This window comes from Salmo trutta, chromosome 1 (assembly GCF_901001165.1).
Source record: "Salmo trutta chromosome 1, fSalTru1.1, whole genome shotgun sequence".
Lineage (NCBI taxonomy): Eukaryota > Metazoa > Chordata > Actinopteri > Salmoniformes > Salmonidae > Salmo > Salmo trutta.
The window spans coordinates 29022940-29040490 of record NC_042957.1 but is presented as its reverse complement, the minus strand read 5'-3'; the positions used below and the strand labels follow the sequence as shown (position 1 = coordinate 29040490).

The window sequence follows — 17551 nt, the reverse complement described above, 5'->3', positions numbered from 1 at the left end:
AAACCTGTCTCACTTCAGTAAAAAGCTCAAGTCAAGCGCCATGTGAATGCATTCTTTTCACATTTTTCCCCAGTGAGACCGCAGCCCAGTTTGTCAGATATTCATTAAAACCCAGGTTGTCATGGAGATGACTGGGTCCGTGTAACAAATTCATTTCTCCCCGCTTATGGCGAATGAAAGGGCTTTCTGCACGCATCGTCACATGGTGGTTGGAGCTACCAGTCTCCTGGAGTTAGAGCCGAGGCCCCAGAGGACCACCGCCCGCCCCCGCCTGGCCCTCACCCCACCACCGGCCCCCAGGGGCCTCAACAGATTGGTGTCAATGATGAATTTACCGCGCCACTGAACCATACTGTAGCTGGCCTAGCTTTTATAGAGCCCACCAGACCTTGACCACAGATGGCATTTCTGATATGGAGATGGTAAGGCATAGGAGTGAATAAGGTAGATTTCTTTAGATATGGGAAAAATAAATAGGCTTCCCTTAGTATGTAAGTTAATGTAGAGCCTGGCATATGTATATGATTTCTGTCTAGAGACTATAAGAAGCAGATTAGCATCAGTTGCGAGCACCATCCACTTAATAGTGAGCGGTGTTAAGAGAGCTCTCCCACTCATTCTCTCTCATTAGCGTGATGACTAACAAGACGAACGCTGTGTGCTGTCAAAAGCCTCTTGGCAGGTTTTGTTTGTGACTCATTTTCTTGTTGGAGGTTATGTCTGGCCAGCCCTCTTCCCTGTTGTTTTTCATCTGAACATTTTGTTGGTGCTTGTTTCTAAGAAAGCTCTTAAGAGGGGGAAGTGGTCCCCTTTGGGGAATTCTGAATCTAAACTCACTGTTCTCTCCCTGCATATAGAAAGAGATGATTTGATATTGATCAACCACTTTCCTTCTCGTTTCATCTGTGTGTGTGTTGCTGTGTGTATGTGGATGAGTCTGTGGTCCTCTGTGGCTCAATTGGTAGAGCATGGCGCTTGCAACGCCAGGATAGTAGTTTCGATTCCCGAGACCACCCCTACCATAAATATATAGAGGGGTTGGTTGATTAGCAACAGAGCCGACGTGTGTGCAACTATGAGCAAAACAAACAGGGTTGGCTTAGATTGTTGACAACATGTAAAATATATTTAGTCTTCAATGTTTATTGAAAACATAAATACATTGTTACAATGAGCACTTGTTGTCTCTTAAATACAGTGCATCATTACAGTTGTTGGTTAGCTAGCTAGCAAATTTTAGCTACGTTAGTATTGACATGAAATCAGTCATAACGCCTCAAAACAAAAACAAGATGAAACTAGCTGAAACGAGTCACTTACGATTCCCCACATGGCAGCTTCTTGTCATTGTCGGTAGCCATCTGGCCATCCAGAATCATAACAACTCAGTCTTCTGCCCTATTTCAGCGTGCGCATTGTTTTCGTGACATTGTCAGCTAACCCATCTATGCACTCATGACTAAGTTGTTTTGGATAAAGCGTCCGCTAAATGGCATGAAGACTGATGCTTTTTTCCCCCCAGATGGTTCTTCACCTTCCCCTCTTACAAAAGTACAAGGACTCGTAACTAGGCGACTGCCATGAGCTGTTAAATACATGTATTTGACCCGTGAATTGTCGACAGCAACAGCGTGACCCAATTCAAAGATGACAGCCACTTTACCTGTAATGAAAGGAGGAAAGTTTGGGCTATTTTGGCATCGGCACTTCGTCCTACTTTAAATGGAGGGACGCACTCTCATCCACTTACATCATATGTTAGAACCAGTAACCCAATTTCAGACAGCTACAGGAAGTTTTCCTGTACTCTCCTCAGAGAACAGTTAGGGTTAAGCCAAGTGACTTTGAATGTTTTAGAAGACCATTTCCAAGATTTGTAACACTAAGTTTTCATACTTTACATCCGAGTTTACATCCTTTTGTACTTTGCGGAGGCGGGAGTACCTTGAAAATCAAGAACCATACTAGCAATCATAATGTTGCAGTCATAGCAGATCATTTGTGCTCAGCAGTTATGTAGGCCTTAGTCTATTTTGTAGAAAATATCTTGCAAAACCGAGTATCTGTAGAGGGATGTTCCTACACCTGTAAGCCTATTGACCTGAGACCAACCCTACTGGCCTCCAGCCCTTTCTAAAGAGGATGACGGCTATATATAGACCCGCTCTACATCATCAGTCCTCACATAAGAGAGAGAACTTCACCTCCAATAACAGTCATTATCTGATAGAGGCTGCTGGAGTAGATAGCATGGCCCTGGCCACGCAGAGCAACTGACACTTTAGCGCTGCCAGTCTGTTAGTGGTTTAATGAGGAGGTGGGTCGGATACAGAGGCTTTTAAAGGCTACTACTTCCAAGCCATTCACATCTAGCAAATGAAGGAAGGATGGTAGAGCAAGAAATCTAATGATTTGTGATACAACACGGGATCGGGGGAGATTGACGCTAGTTCCTACTTCACAGTAGGGTCGTTTTAAAAATATATATTTTTCAGAAATGCCTTCTTGAACATATTAACTATAATGTGCCTTAATTACAAACTTGTATGGTATGCGTAAATATGAATAGAGCATTTCAATTTTGAGCCTAGTTTAGCCAAGGAGAAAGCACTGCGCTATATAGGGAGAAAGACAGGGTCCTTCCTGGCTATCCATGATTGGCTGAGTTAATGGAGGGGTCGTTTGGCAATGCGTTTACATGTCAATTCTTAAAGAGATGGGTGAGGCTGAGGCTTAAGAGGGTGTGAACGATGCTGAATGGGCGTAAACAAAGAAGCGCTCTTTGAAAGTGTGTAAATCTCATAAAATGTTCAAGGGCATTTTCTCCTACTTGTCTCCTAAGTGGGACAACACTTTTATCAAGTTTATCAGCAGCATAACTTTCCCAGAAAAGCAAATCACTTACATTTTACATAAGCCCCCATAGAGATATCTGGTTACGTTTTACTCGGACCACGGTGTTACAACCTTGAGCCAGATTGATCCAGAACTGATCTTTGGTACTGGGGGAATCCCATGGGAGTATGGTCAAAGCATGCCCCATCCCTTTCTTTCCCTCTCTCTTCAGGTCCATAGACCCTTACCTCTATCCTTCTTTTCCCTCTTCTTCTCATCCTCCTTTCTGTGGATGTCCAGATGAACATAGCTATGCATATCACTGTGAGTATGGACCGGGTCGAAGCTTGGCTCTCATGGGTCATTAAATGACCATTTATTGTTGGTATATGACCGAGTCATCCTAGTGTGCATGGCTATCGTGGTGAGAGAAGTCCTCTTAAGGTCACAGCTGGAGGAATCAGGATGGTCCTCCAATGACCACAGAGTTAGAAAGTCCCTGGCACACAGGCTTGCCACCTCATTAGCTGCTAATTAATTATGTGACCCTGGAACAACAATCTGATTAGCTTAATCTCTTCTGTTCTCTGCTCTGTTTGTATCCCTTTCTTTTCATCCTTCTGCAGTGGAGGAAATGTGTTTGTTTTTTGAAAAAACGTATTTTCATCTCGGGGTTCACATTAAAAGAAAAGAATCGCACCGCTAGAATAATCAAACAAACACCAGAATGATTAGATCATTTAACATTTCATTCGCCGTTTGAAACATAAGAGGTGTTTTTACTTCTGTGAAACACTGCAAAAACCTTTAATCAAAGAGGCAATGGTAAAATAGTTGTGCAAGCTACATGACTAGATTCCTTTATGTGAAATCAAACACTATCTTAATTCTCCCTTTGAAACGATTTTCTCCTGAATGTCAAATGGAACATGCATTACTTTCATGAGACGTGATACAGATTCAAAAGGGTTGTGGGGTTCTGAGTTTGAATCCTAATCAATTCTTTATTTACATCGCCATGGAAGAGGTCGCGCTCAGACGAACACCTCGCCAAACGTACGTTTTACATCACCTCATATACAGTCAACTTGCACAACATGTACATTCTTATTGGTCAGTACAGAAACATCAGGTCAGTTACATATTCACTTTGTGACTTGGTCAACATAACATCTAGATAATAATGAAGGTCATGTATGCATTGAGACATCGTATCTTCTTCATTTTCCATGAGCAGTGCAAAGAGACTCATACCTTTCCAAGAACCAGTTAACTAGCTCAATCAAGAACATCCTATCTTTGATGTGTCCGAACAGATATTGGAGGGAGAAACATGTTTTAGCCATGTAACATAAATACACATATAGTAAAACAGTTCCCATCACCATTGAAGCTGTGGAATTTAACCACTGTACTCTGTGAGCCTGCTAATGTTTGGGGAGATGAGGCAGACTAGTGGAGCGGAGGACATTTCCACTCTCATTGAGGTGTTGACAGTGATGCGATTACAGCTGGTGTCTGCAGTAGGGTTGCAAAGGGAGGATATATTACTGGAAACGTTCTAAGTTTACCAGTAAACAACCAGAATTGTTCTATCACAAGACATCTAGTGGCCCTTTTGGGTACCTTAGACTATCACAGGTGTCTGTAATTGTCTCTGGGCCTCTGTGTGGCCTTATCACATATAAAATATATGAAATAATTAAATAAGACGTAAATCATGTCCGCCACTCCCAGAAATATGGTGTTATTTTTGTTTTATTTGTTTGTTTAACTTTTTACAAATAATTTTTGGCATGGTAAAACATTGTAAACTTCAAACCACTGAAACCAGATATAAAATATGTAGAAAATATAATGGATATTATTTAAAATATTATTTTTAAATAAGATATTCTTTGAGAACTAACAACCACCAGAATAAACACTAGACAGTCAGGGAGAATCTAAAATTGAAAAAATACCATGGCATGGGGCCCATATGGATTTAGTTAGAATGTTTGAGTCACTCAGATAGCGTAACATGACGTAAACCAAGGCAAAATGTCTAGAATTACAAGAAACTAGCTTTAAAACTAAAATGTTCTCTCCGTCCCATTGCAAAATGTTTAGAATAGCAGAACATTCGATTTAAAGTAAGTGCCCAGTGAAATTCTCACTTAAAAGTTCATATCAAATCATTAAATCAAATTTATTTATATAGCCCTTCGTACATCAGCTGATATCTCAAAGTGCTGTACAGAAACCCAGCCTAAAACCCCAAACAGCAAGCAATGCATGTGAAAGAAGCACGGTGGCTAGGAAAAACTCCCTAGGAAAAACTCCCTAGAAAGGCCAAAAACCTAGGAAGAAACCTAGAGAGGAACCAGGCTATGAGGGGTGGCCAGTCCTCTTCTGGCTGTGCCGGGTGGATATTATAACAGAACATGGTCAAGATGTTAAAATGTTCATAAATGACCAGCATGGTCAAATAATAATAATCATAGTAGTTGTCGAGGGTGCAACAAGCACGTCCGGTGAACAGGTCAGGGTTCCATAGCCGCAGGCAGAACAGTTGAAACTGGAGCAGCAGCACGGCCAGGTGGACTGGGAACAGCAAGGAGTCATCATGCCAGGTAGTCCTGAGGCATGGTCCTAGGGCTCAGGTCCTCCGAGAGAAAGAAAGAAACAGAGAATTAGAGAGAGCATATTTAAATTCACACAGGACACCGGATAAGACAAGAGAAATACTCCAGATGTAACAGACTGACCCTAGCCCCCCGACACATAAACTACTGCAGCATAAATACTGGAGGCTGAGACAGGAGGGATCAGAAGACACTGTGGCCCCATCCGATGATACCCCCGGACAGGGCCAAACAGGCAGGATATTCTGGTAACTCTTACCCAAATAATGATGTTGATTGGTCCAATACTTGTATTTGTGTCAAAAACTTAAATTGGAGAAACAAAAGCCACCTTAAACTTAAAAAATGCTTGCTATTTCCTCATAGAGTATGATGTAATACTCATCAAGATGATGAGCTGGCCAATCAGTGGTCTACTTGCATGAATATGTTTAATGCCCGGTATACGCCCACACCATTCTGTTGGGGTATGCTCAGACCAGGGCCTAAAATTAACACCTGCCACAAACGGGTAGATTTTGGCATTGGCGGTAAGATGTCTATTTCACCGGCGGGTGGTCAGGGCTCCACAGTGCGAGCATTGCACTCGCATTTGTGAATAAAAATAATGTCAAATAAATGCTGCAGTAGCTGTTTTCAAACTATTTCTGCCGTTTTTTGTTTCATATCTGGTCAATTAATTGCACAAGGTCAAAGAACTAGGAATCTTATAACCTATCCCACCTTGCAAAGCAACAGTGCCTGGCTGGGGGCTGTGTGCACATGAAGTGCCGAGTGGAAGATAAATTTTTAGGAGTGCTGCGCACCGGCATAAAAGTTAGTCTAATTTACTTGAAACGAAAGTCTACTGAAGTGTGAGACTTTGTCCTTGTTTCTTTGTGTTTGCATTGTTTTGTTCACAAGCTAGGTTGTTTTTCAATGTTTTAGTTTCAATTGCTAGGGAAGACTCTCTCACAATCTCACAGGCACATGCATGACTCAGTCACGTTATTATGGTAACCTCCCGCCCTTAAAGGGGCAGGTGAATATTTTTGTCTGATATTTTGGTTGAAAAACTCGGGTCACAAAAAATGTAATGAAATTAAGCAATATACTACATGTATTGTTTTAGAAACACTACAAAGCAGCCTCGTCTGTTATTTTTTACATTTACATTTACGTCATTTAGCAGACGCTCTTATCCAGAGCGACTTACAAATTGGTGCATTCACTTTATGATATCCATTGGAACAACCACTTTACAATAGTACATCTATATCTTTTTTGGGGGGAGGGTGGGGGGGAGGGTTAGAAGGATTACTTAATCCTATCCCAGGTATTCCTTAAAGAGGTGGGGTTTCAGGTGTCTCCGGAAGGTGGTGATTGACTCCGCTGTCCTGGCGTCGTGTAGTTTGTGTGTAGTTTTGTGTGTAGTTTTGGTGAAAATGTATTGTTTTGCCTGATAAAAAATGAGTGGCTGGTAGATTCTTTGGACTGTTGGAAAAGCATTCCAAGTGAAGCTAGTTGAGAGAATGCCTAAAGTGTGCAAAGCTGTCATCAAGGCAAAGGGTGGCTACTTTCAAGAATCTCAAATATTAAATATATTTTGGATTTGTTTAACACTTTTTTGGTTACTACATGATTCCATATGTGTTATTTCATAGTTTTGATGTCTTCACTATTATTCTACAATATAGAAAATAGTAAAAATAAAGAAAAACCCTGGAATGAGTAGGTGTGTCAACTTTTGACTGGTGCTATATATAGAAATCAAAGACAAATATCTTTAAATGAATATGTAACCATTTAAAAAACTGGATTAGCACAAGAATCAAAAACATATTTTACTTACTGATCTAAAAGTACCTTCTCCTTCCAATCTTTCTTGTGTGCAGGAATCCTCATGTCACTTTCCCGGTCAATTTCTGCAACTGTAAAATTGGACACTGCCGTTAGATTAACAATCATTTAAGCTTTCTGACCATATAAGACACAGGCATTTTACTGTAGTATTATTTCTTTCCCTACTTATTGTTCACCTAATACCTTTTTTTGCACTATTGGTTAGAGCCTGTAAGTAAGCATTTCACTGTAAGGTCTACCTACACCTGTTGTATTCGGCGCACGTGACAAATAAACTATGATTTGACATGTCAATGTCCCGGAAAGCTGGCTTTTGTTTACTATGCCATTCTAGTCAAATATTGCATAATGAGCAGCAGCTGTCCCGATTTTGGGACACTGATCCAGTAGAGTTAACATACATAGTTTTCCTTAAATTTTGGTCAGAGACCGTGCCATTGGCCACGCTCACGATTTAAGCATTGACATGGACTCAGAACATCCAATTGCGTTGTTTCTCTATTAAATGTTTTCATTTTGAGTGTGAAAACCAAAACAATCTAAAATAAGGAAAAATATAACTGAGAAAACATAATTTGGGAAAATATAAAACATAATTTTGGGAGAAAATCACCGGCTTTATAGGGCCCCCCTTAGTTATTTATTAATCATTATTTTACCAGATATATTGACAGAAAACGGTGCACTTCTCTTGTACACCAAGGACCCAGGGAAGAGTTGCAGGGGAAAGGAGAAGAGAAGAATGTCCCTATTTGAAAGCTAGAAAAAAATGTGTAGCTTGCTAGAAAAGGCTGGAAAACCCTGCAATATAAAAAATGAAAAATAAAAGTTATTCAAAGATAAATGACCAACATTGCGATAGATTGCCATAGATTTCTGTTAATAACCCTAATTACTGAAGGTTCTGGTAACTTTGGTAAATGACCGGTAGCTTTGCAACCCCAGTCTGCAGGTGTACCAGACAGACAGATGGACAGACAGACACCCTGTCAGTTTGTCTGGAGAGGATCAGAGGAGGCCTTTCAATGCACTGGAGACATCAGCACCTCACAGTAGCCCCCTGACCCTCAGCCTCAGCAGCTCTCCAATAGACTCGTCCCTGACTCCAGACCCCTTTGGACTGTCGATTACTAACCTCACATAAAATTGTGTCATAGTGTGATTTAGTTTCCCTAATATCAACAGTCCATGAAGTGAGACCCAAGTTCAAAAAGTTATACGGACTTCCTTTCAGGTGATAAAGTCTCCAGTCTAAAGTTCTACAGAGGAAGATGTCTCTCATGAATAAACATCTAACTTCGTATTTTTTCATTATTACCGCTAGCGCTCAGGTGGGACTGACGTGTGCGCTCTTCTTTAGCGTCTTTGTATTGCGTCACACACCACCTGGCACGCCACGCCACACAGGCACCCTTTGAAGGAGGAGGACTAAGATAACACTTACTCCAGTCAGTCTCTTCCTGCTTTCTTCCCTTCGTTCTCTTTCCCTCCACTCTTCTCTTCCTCCCGGATCGCCAGAGAGTGTGCTGGCCGATGAACCCTGCCGCTGAAGCAGTGCCTCCCCTCTCAGTCCGACACTATGAACTATTTCCTCTGAATCCATTTCCTTGGGATTATCTCCTCTCCGCACCCTCTCCCGTCTCCTTTTAATAGTACCATAAGCAAGATAAAGGATTCCCAAATCAAATGTTCCCTGCCGCCGAAGCCTGACATCAGTTTAACTTGACTTAACCTGCCTAAATTCAATTAAATGGGAAATTGTTCGAGGGGGGGGTGTTTGGTCAGGGACACAGCTGTGTGTGTGTGTGTGTGCGTGCGTGCGTGTGTGTGCGTGTGTCCATCATTCCCACACATGGCACAGTGTCATTAATCTGGCCAGAGCCAAACTAGGCCTATATTTTATTAAAGATAAGCTTTCTCAAGATAGCATGTTCCTAGTCCAACATGACTTGTTTTCATTACCCTGGTAGGGATGCTTCGGAGGGATGATCATTGTAAATGTGCCCTTCCAGAGATGGAGACAAGAAGAACAATTTCAAAGACGTTACCTTATCATATATAATGGCATATTTTGAGAGCCTGGGGCACAATACCAATAAAATAGTAGCAATATGATACAAAAGTAATTATTTCTTTGATTTTCCAGTTATAGTTTGGTGACATGAAGACAATCACTAAGACTCCAGTGACTAATCTCCACATTGCGTCGTGTGAAACTTCACTAGCGTCCTTGCTGTGCCATAAAAATGAATTGTACTGAACAAAAATATGAATGCAGCATGTAAAGTGTTGGTCCCATGTTTCATGAGCTGAAATAAAAGATTGCAGACATTTGTCATAGGCACAAAAAGCTTATTTCTATCCAATGTTGGGCACAAATTAGTTTACATCCCTTTTAGTGAGCATTTCTCCTTTGCCAAGATAATCCATCCACCTGACAGGTGTGACATATCAAGAAGCTGATTAAACAGCATGACCGTTACACAGGTGCACCTTGTGCTGGGAACAATAAAAGGCCACTCTAAACTGTACAGTTTTGTCACACAACACAATGCCACAGATGACTCAAGTTTTGTGGGATTGGCAATTGGCATGCTGACTGCAGGAATGTCCACCAGAGCTGTTGCCAGAGAATTTAATGTTAATTTCTCAGACCACATGTAACCACGCCAGCCCAGGACCTCCACATCTGGTTTCTTCACCTGCGGAATCGTCAGAGATCAGCCACCTGGACAGCTGATGAACTGAGGAGTATTTCTGTCTGTAATAAAGCCCTTTTGTGGGGAAAAACTGGGCCTGGCTCCCCAGTGGGTGGGCCTGGCTCCCCAGTGGGTGGGCCTATGCTCTCCTAGGCCCACCTATGTGAAATCAATAGATTAGGGCCTGATTTTAATTTATTTCAATTGACTGATTTCCTTATATGAACTTTTCTCAGTATATTTATTTTCTTTCCCCGGGTTAGGAATATAGAGTCAAATATAATCGAAGGTCGCTGCTGTGAGTAATCTTATTTTATCCGTTCAAGCCAGTGGGGTGGTGAAAACCAGCACAGCAGGGGTAATAGTCTATCCCCCTCGGCCCACTCCGTATGAAGTAAATAGCTGCATTGCTCTTTTTGTATATTGACTGTACCTTTTGTGTAATGTAAGCAAGCACTAGCATACAGAACGGGTTGATTTGTTTTTCTCCAAAGGTTAACCATAATTGTATATCTGGCTTTATATTGCAGTTGACTAATTTCATGTGGTCACAATAGCCTCATGGGTAATATGTCTGTCTTTGGAGCCTACTTAAGTGTCCAATACACTGAGTATACAATACATTAGGAACACCTGCTCTTTCCATAACAGACTGACCAGGTGAATCCAGGTGAAAGCTATGATCCCTTATTGATATCACTTGAAAAATCCACTTTAATCAGTGTAGATGAAGGGGAGGATACAGGTTAAAGAAGGATTTTTAAGCCTTGAGACATTTGACACATGGATTGTCTGTGTGCCATTCAGAGGGTGAATGGGCAAGACAAAAGATTTACAGTGCATTCGGAAAGTATTCAGACCCCTTGACTTTTTCCACATTTTGTTATGTTACAGCCTTATTCTACAATTGATTCAATTGTTTTTCCCTACGCACAAAACACATTTACATAAGTTTCAGACCCATTACTCAGTACTTTGTTGAAGCACCTTTGGAACCGATTACAGTCCCAAGTCTTCTTGGGTATGACGCTACAAGCTTGGCACACCTGTTTTTGGGGAGTTTCTCCCATTCTTCTCTGCAGATCTCCTCAAGCTCTATCAGGTTGGATGGTGAGTTTCACTGCACAGCTATTTTCTGGTCTCTCCAGAGATGTTCGATCGGGTTCAAGTCTGTCTCTGGCTGGGCCACTCAAGGACATTCAGAGACTTGTCCCGAAGCCACTCCTGCGTTGTCTTGGCTGTTGTCCTGTTGGAAGGGGAACGTTCGCCCCAGTCTGAGGTCCTGTGCGCTCTGGAGCAGGTTTTCATCAAGGATCTCTCTGTACTTTGCTCTGTTCATCTTTTCCTTGATCCTGACTAGTCTCCAAGTCCCTGCCGCTGAAAATCATCCCAACAGCATGAGGCTGCCGCCACCGTGCTTCACCGTAGGGATGGTGCCAGGTTTCCTCCAGACGTGAGACTTGGCATTCAGGCCAAAGAGTTCAATCTTGGTTTCCTCAGACCAGAGAATCTTTCAGTGTCTGAGAGTCTATAGGTGCCTTTTGGCAAACTCCAAGCGGGCTGTCATGTTCCTTTTACTGAGGAGAGGCTTCTGTCTGGCCACTACCATAAAGGCCTGATTGGTGAAGTGCTGCAGAGATGGTTATCCTTCTGGAAGGTTCTCCCATCTCCACAGAGGAACTCTGGAGCTCTGTCAGAGTGACCATCAAGTTCTTGGTCACCTCCCTGACCAAGGAAGGCCCTTCTCCCCCGATTGCTCAGTTTGGATGGGCGGACAGCTCTAGGAAGGGTATTGGTGGTTCCAAACTTCTTCCGTTTAAGAATGATGGAGGCCACTGTGTTCTTGGGGACCTTCAATGCTGCAGAAAAGTTTTGGTATCCTTCCTCAGATCTGTGCCTCGACACAATCCTGTCTTAGTGCTCTACGGACAATTCCTTTGACCTCATGGCTTGGTTTTTGCTCTAACATTCACTGTCAACTGTGGGAGCTTATGTAGACAGGTTTGTGCCTTTCCAAATCATGTCCAATCAATTGAATTAAAGGCAGGTATACTCCAATCAAGTTGTAGAAACATCTCAAGGATGATCAATGGAAACAGGATACACCGGAGTTCAATTTCAAGTCTCATAGCAAAGGGTCTGAATACTTATGTAAAGAAGGTATTTCTGTTTTATTTATTTTTTTACATTTGCAAACATTCTAAAAACATGTTCGTTTTGTCATTATAGGTTGTGTGTAGATTGAGGAAACATTTTTATTCAGTACATTTTAGAATAAGGCTGTAACAAAATTTGGAAAAAGTCAAGGGGTCTGAATACTTTCTGAATTCAGTAAGTGCCTTTGAACGAGGCATGGTAGTAGGTGCCAGGCGCACCAATTTGTGTTAAGAACTACAGCGCTGCTGGGTTTTTCAAACTCAGCCATTTCCCGTGGGGAAGCATTGGAGTCATCATGAGCCAGCATCCCTGTGGAATGCTTTCGACACCTTGTAAAGTCCATACCGTGATGAATTGAGGCTGTTCTGAAGGTGAAAGCGGGGTGCAATTCAATATTAGGAAGGTGTTCCTAATGTTTGGTATACTCAAAGTATACTGCAGGAGTATAGCAACGTGGTCTGGTGTTGTTCACGTCATTTGAAATTCAACTAGTTGAATATGGCTGATTTAACATGTCCAAGAAAACCATTTTTTTTTTTTTAACAGAAGTAAACATTTGCACCATATCCCTTTTCAAAAGACGGCCCCCCCAGAAAACTGTCTCATCACTACTCCCATTTACCCCACCAAGCCCATAGCAACAGTGCTGTCAGCAGCATCCCAGCTTACACCTGGCAGATGGCTTATTTATTTCACCAAATGACATGTTGGACAGGTACAGAGAAGTTGTCAATCAAAGTGTAGTATTGTGTCATGGTCTGAAAGCAAGGATCAGTAGTTGTGAGTGGAACGAAACTAAGCCATGAATAGTTTTAACATATGGAATACTTCTGGAATTCAAAAAAATGTGAGATGTTGATTTCTGTTTAAGAACCCATACATTTTCCAAAAGCACAAAAAGCTTATTTCTGTCAAATTTGGTTAACAAATGTGTTTATATCCCAGTTAGTGAGCATTTCTCCTTTGCCAAGATAATCCATCCACCTGACAGGTGTGGCATATGAAGAAGCTGATCAAACAGCATGATCATTACACAGGTGCACCTTGTGCTGGGGACAAAAGGCAACTCTAAAATGTACCACAGACCACGTGTAGCCACGGCAGCCCAGGACTTCCATATCCAGCTTTTTCACCTGCGGGATGGTTTGAGACCAGCCACCCAGACAGCTGATGAAACTGTGGGTTTGCAAAACCGAAGAATTTCTGCACAGACTGTCTGAAACCGTCTCAGGGAAGCTCATCTGCGTGCTCATCGTCCTCACCAGGGTCTTGACCTGACAGTAGTTTGGCGTCATAACTGACTTCAGTGGGCAAATGCTCACCTTTTGATGGCTACTGGCACGCTGGAGAAGTGGGCTCTTTGCGGATTAATCCCGGTTTCAACTGTACCTGGAAGATGGCGTCTATGGCGTTGTGTGGGTGAGCAGTTTGCTGATGTCAACATTGTAAACAGAGTGCCCCATGGTGGCAGTGGGGTTATGGTATGGGCAAACATAAGCTAAGGACAACAAACACAATTGCATTTTATCGATAGCAATTTGAATGCACAGAGTACGTGACGAGATCCTGAGGCCCATTGTTGTGCCATTCATCCATATTTCATATTGCACGGCCCCATGTCGCAAGGATCTGTACAGAATTCCTGGAAGCTGAAAATGTCCCAGTTCTTCCATGGCCTGCATACTCACCAGACATGTCACCCATTGAGCATGTTTGGAATACTCCGAATCGACGTGTACGACAACATGTTCCATTTTCCGCCAATATCCAGCAACTTCGCACAGCCATTGAAGAGTGGGGCAACATTCCACAGGCCACAATCAACAGGCTGATCAACTCTATGCAAAGGAGATTTGTCATTGCATGAGGCAAATGGTGGTCACACCAGATACTGACTGGTTTTCTGATCCACACCCCTATCTTTTTTTTAAAGGTATCTGTGACCAACAGATGCATACCTGTATTCCCAGTCATGTGAAATTCATAGATTAAGGCCTAAGGAATTTATTTCAATTGACTGATTTCCTTATTTGAACTTAGAAATGTTTGCATGTTGCGTTTATATTTTTGTTCAGTGTATATAAAAAATGAATTGTCTGCCTGCCGTTTATGTAATTCATTGTAAACAGTTTGATCATAGGGCCCTGGTGTAGATTTGCTTTACTCAGTTGGTGGTGATTCAGTAAGACAGGTTCTATATTTGGTACCTTAGAGTAGACGTCATGTCGTTAGCCGCACTGCGCCGCTTTTCAATAGAGTTTTTGTTCTGGGGACAGAGAGCAGGTCTAGCAAGGCCGGACTCCAGGCCTGGTGTATTAGTTCTCATAATTATAAATTAGTCTCCCTCCTCAGGGAATAATAGCTCAATTTTTATCTATCTTTTAGAATTCCCCTTTCCCTCTTATAAAATGGAAAGCAGGAAATTACTCTCCGATCAAATTGAACTTTTAGTTAAAGCGGATGTCATCACACGAAGTTAAAGCCAACTCTCTTTTTCCCCGCCGTTTTGGTATGAAATATGGCAGCTTTAGCAGATTTACTCATTGCGGTTCACGCTCAGGCTGTGCAATCCATTCCGAGAGTCTGGGGAAAGTGGTTTGATTAATAAGCCTAGATTCCGAGTGGCCCAATTAGAGAAGCCATTGAGTGCCGTCCCTCAAATATGAATTACAGCTGCCGTTTATAGCTCTGGCCTGATGAAACCAGGATAGCCTGAAGTTGATAGTTGATGGTGAGAGGATTGGTGCCACTAGGCCGAAGGGAGAGGTTCAGACATTACGTCAGACTCGGATGTATGTAAGCTATTATATGTTACCTGTAATTGGATTGGCAGACAAGGTTGTTTTGGAAAACATCTCCATTTAAAGGATCACGTTCTTACTTCTGCAACATTAACATTAATCTTAACCTTATCTGAGTATCCCCAAAGTGTGTGTGTGTGTGTGTGTGTGTGTGTGTGTGTGTGTGTGTGTGTGTGTGTGTGTGTGTGTGTGTGTGTGTGTGTGTGTGTGTGTGTGTGTGTGTGTGTGTGTGGGCTGCTGCAGTCCCTGTGAAAGAGCCAATGGAGTAGCTGTCTAGTCCTGACAGACCCTCCTCCCTCTGTGCTGTAGCTCTCCAGCAGCCAGGCGCTCTCCCAAGACACTACTCCAGGGCAATACCAGACAAGCTCCTGGAGCTAGACTCCTACAATGATCTCCACATACCCCACCCAGCCTCCTCAGCCCCGCAGGATATAGAAGACTGGCGTGATTTAAGGAATTTAATTAAGCCCTTAACTGCGGATCTGTAGCTCCCCTTTCGCCCGGAGCGAGTAAGAGATAGGGAGGAGAGATCAGGTTTGGAACTAAGAGCTAACAACACGAAGCAGTAAGCCAAAGCTTCAGTATCCTTTCTGTGTGCACGCTGCCCACATACAAAGGCATTGGCACCTGACTGGAGTAAAGTGGAGTGTATGACAGAGCCACTGTTAGTTCATTGTCCAGAAGGCTGTTTGTGTTCTCTCAAGGTCCTGTCAGCCACTACGTTATGTACACAGAGCTGCACATTTGTTAGTGCCAGCCTGCGTCTCTCTTTCTTTCTTTCCCGTAAAAGGAATGGGTAAAAACCACTGAACTGGACCTAGTGCCCACAGATTCCAGACCTGAGGCAATAGTTAAACAGAGAGAAAGGAGGGAGAGGAATATTGATAGTTTAGTTGGAGAGGGAAAGAGAGAGCGAGGTAGTAGAGTTCCCTCCCTGTAATATAAATGTAGCATTTCAACCCCACTCATCCTCGACCCTGTACCTTTAGGCTTAGCAGTGTGCTTGTTTTGGGCTCCCCTATACTCCCTGTTGTTATTCTTCCTCGGGATTTAGATCTCATCCAAGGGCTTAGGAAGGGATTTGACACATAGACCACGGGAGGGAGGGAGGCCAACAGATAGAGAGGGAGGCCAACAGAGAGAGGGAGGGAACAACTAAGGGAGGAAGGAAGAAAGAGAGACCAACTGAGAGTGCAGTCCAGACGAGTGGTCAGGTTAAATGCAGCTCTTAAGGCATCCACATGCTTCCCAGCCAACGCAGTTCCGAAGAGTTAGTGCGTATGTTATGACATTTTGACGTTTTTGTTCGTTTTGGACATCCGTAAGGGTTTTTTCTGCAGTTCAGGAGCACTTTCGGAGCTGAATTTCGGAACCAAAGTTTATACCCCATCATTGGTGATTGGTCAGCAGTAGGGATTCTTCAATAAAGTACAGTGCATTCAGAAAGTATTCACACCCCTTAACTTTTTCCACATTTTGTTACGTTACAGCCTTATTCTAAAATTGATTAAATAAATGTTTTTCCTCTGCAATCTACACACAATACCCCATGACAAAGCGAAACCATTTTTTTAAAACATTTTTGCAAATGTATTTAAAATTAAAACAGATACCTTATTTAAATAAGTATTCAGACCCTTTACTATGAGACTTGAAATTCAGTTCAGGTACTTCCTGTTTCCATTGATCATCCTTGATGTTTCTACAACTTGATTTGGAGTCCACCTGTGGTAAATTAAATTGATTGGACATGATTTGGAAAGGCACACGCCTGTCTATATAAAGTCCCACAGTGGACCAAGCCAATTAGGTTGAAAGAATTGTCCGTAGAGCACCGGGACAGGATTGTGTCAAGGCACAGATCTGGGGAAGGGTACCCAAAAAATGACGCAGCATTGAAGGTCCGCAAGAACACAGTGGCCTCCATCATTATTAAACTGAAAAAGTTTGGAACCACCAAGACTTCCTAGAGCTGGCCGCCCGGCCAAACTGAGCAATCGGGGTAGAAGGGCCTTGGTCAGGGAGGTGACCAAGAACCCGATGGTCACTGACTGAGCTCCAGAGTTCCTCTGTGGAGATGTGATAACCATTTCTGCAGTACTCCACCAATAAGGTCTTTATGGTAGAGTGGCCAGACTGAAGCCACTCCTCAGTAAAAGGCACATGGGAGACTAGTCAGGATCGAGGGAAATAATGAACGGAGCAAAGTACAGAGATGTCCTTGATGAAACCTGCTCCAGAGCGCCTCAGACTCGGGCGAAGGTTCACCTTCCAACAGGACAACGACCCTAAGCACACAGCCAAGACAACGCAGGAGTGGCTTCGGACAAGTCTCTGAATGTCCTTGAATGTCCCAGCCAGAGCCTGGACTTGGAACCCGATCAAACATCTCTGGAGAGACCTGAAAATAGCTGTGCAGCGACACTCCCCATCAAACCTGACAGAGCTTGAGAGGATCTGCAGAGAAGAATGGGAAGCTGGTAGCGTCATACCCAAGAAGACTCAAGACTGTAATCGCTACCAAAGGTGCTTCAACAAAGTACGGAGTGAATGGGTCTGAATACTTATAGGGAAGGGAATGGTATATCTG

At 42.8% G+C, this 17551-nt stretch overlaps 1 protein-coding gene and 1 long non-coding RNA gene across 3 annotated transcripts in view; one reads left to right on the top strand and one right to left on the bottom strand.

Annotated features, from left to right (window-relative positions):
- The window catches only part of LOC115193404 (mannosyl-oligosaccharide 1,2-alpha-mannosidase IA), a 168454-nt gene that overhangs the window by 129070 nt on the left and 21833 nt on the right, over positions 1–17551 (top strand). The window lies entirely within an intron of this gene.
- On the bottom strand, positions 5446–7524 carry LOC115193419 (uncharacterized). 2 transcript variants are annotated; one of them, XR_003878177.1, is made up of 3 exons: positions 7488–7524; positions 7294–7372; positions 5446–5483 (listed from the first exon to the last, which is right to left on the bottom strand). It is a non-coding gene; the product is annotated as an uncharacterized LOC115193419 (long non-coding RNA). The 2 variants fall into 2 exon arrangements; XR_003878173.1 differs by having other exon boundaries at positions 7470–7507.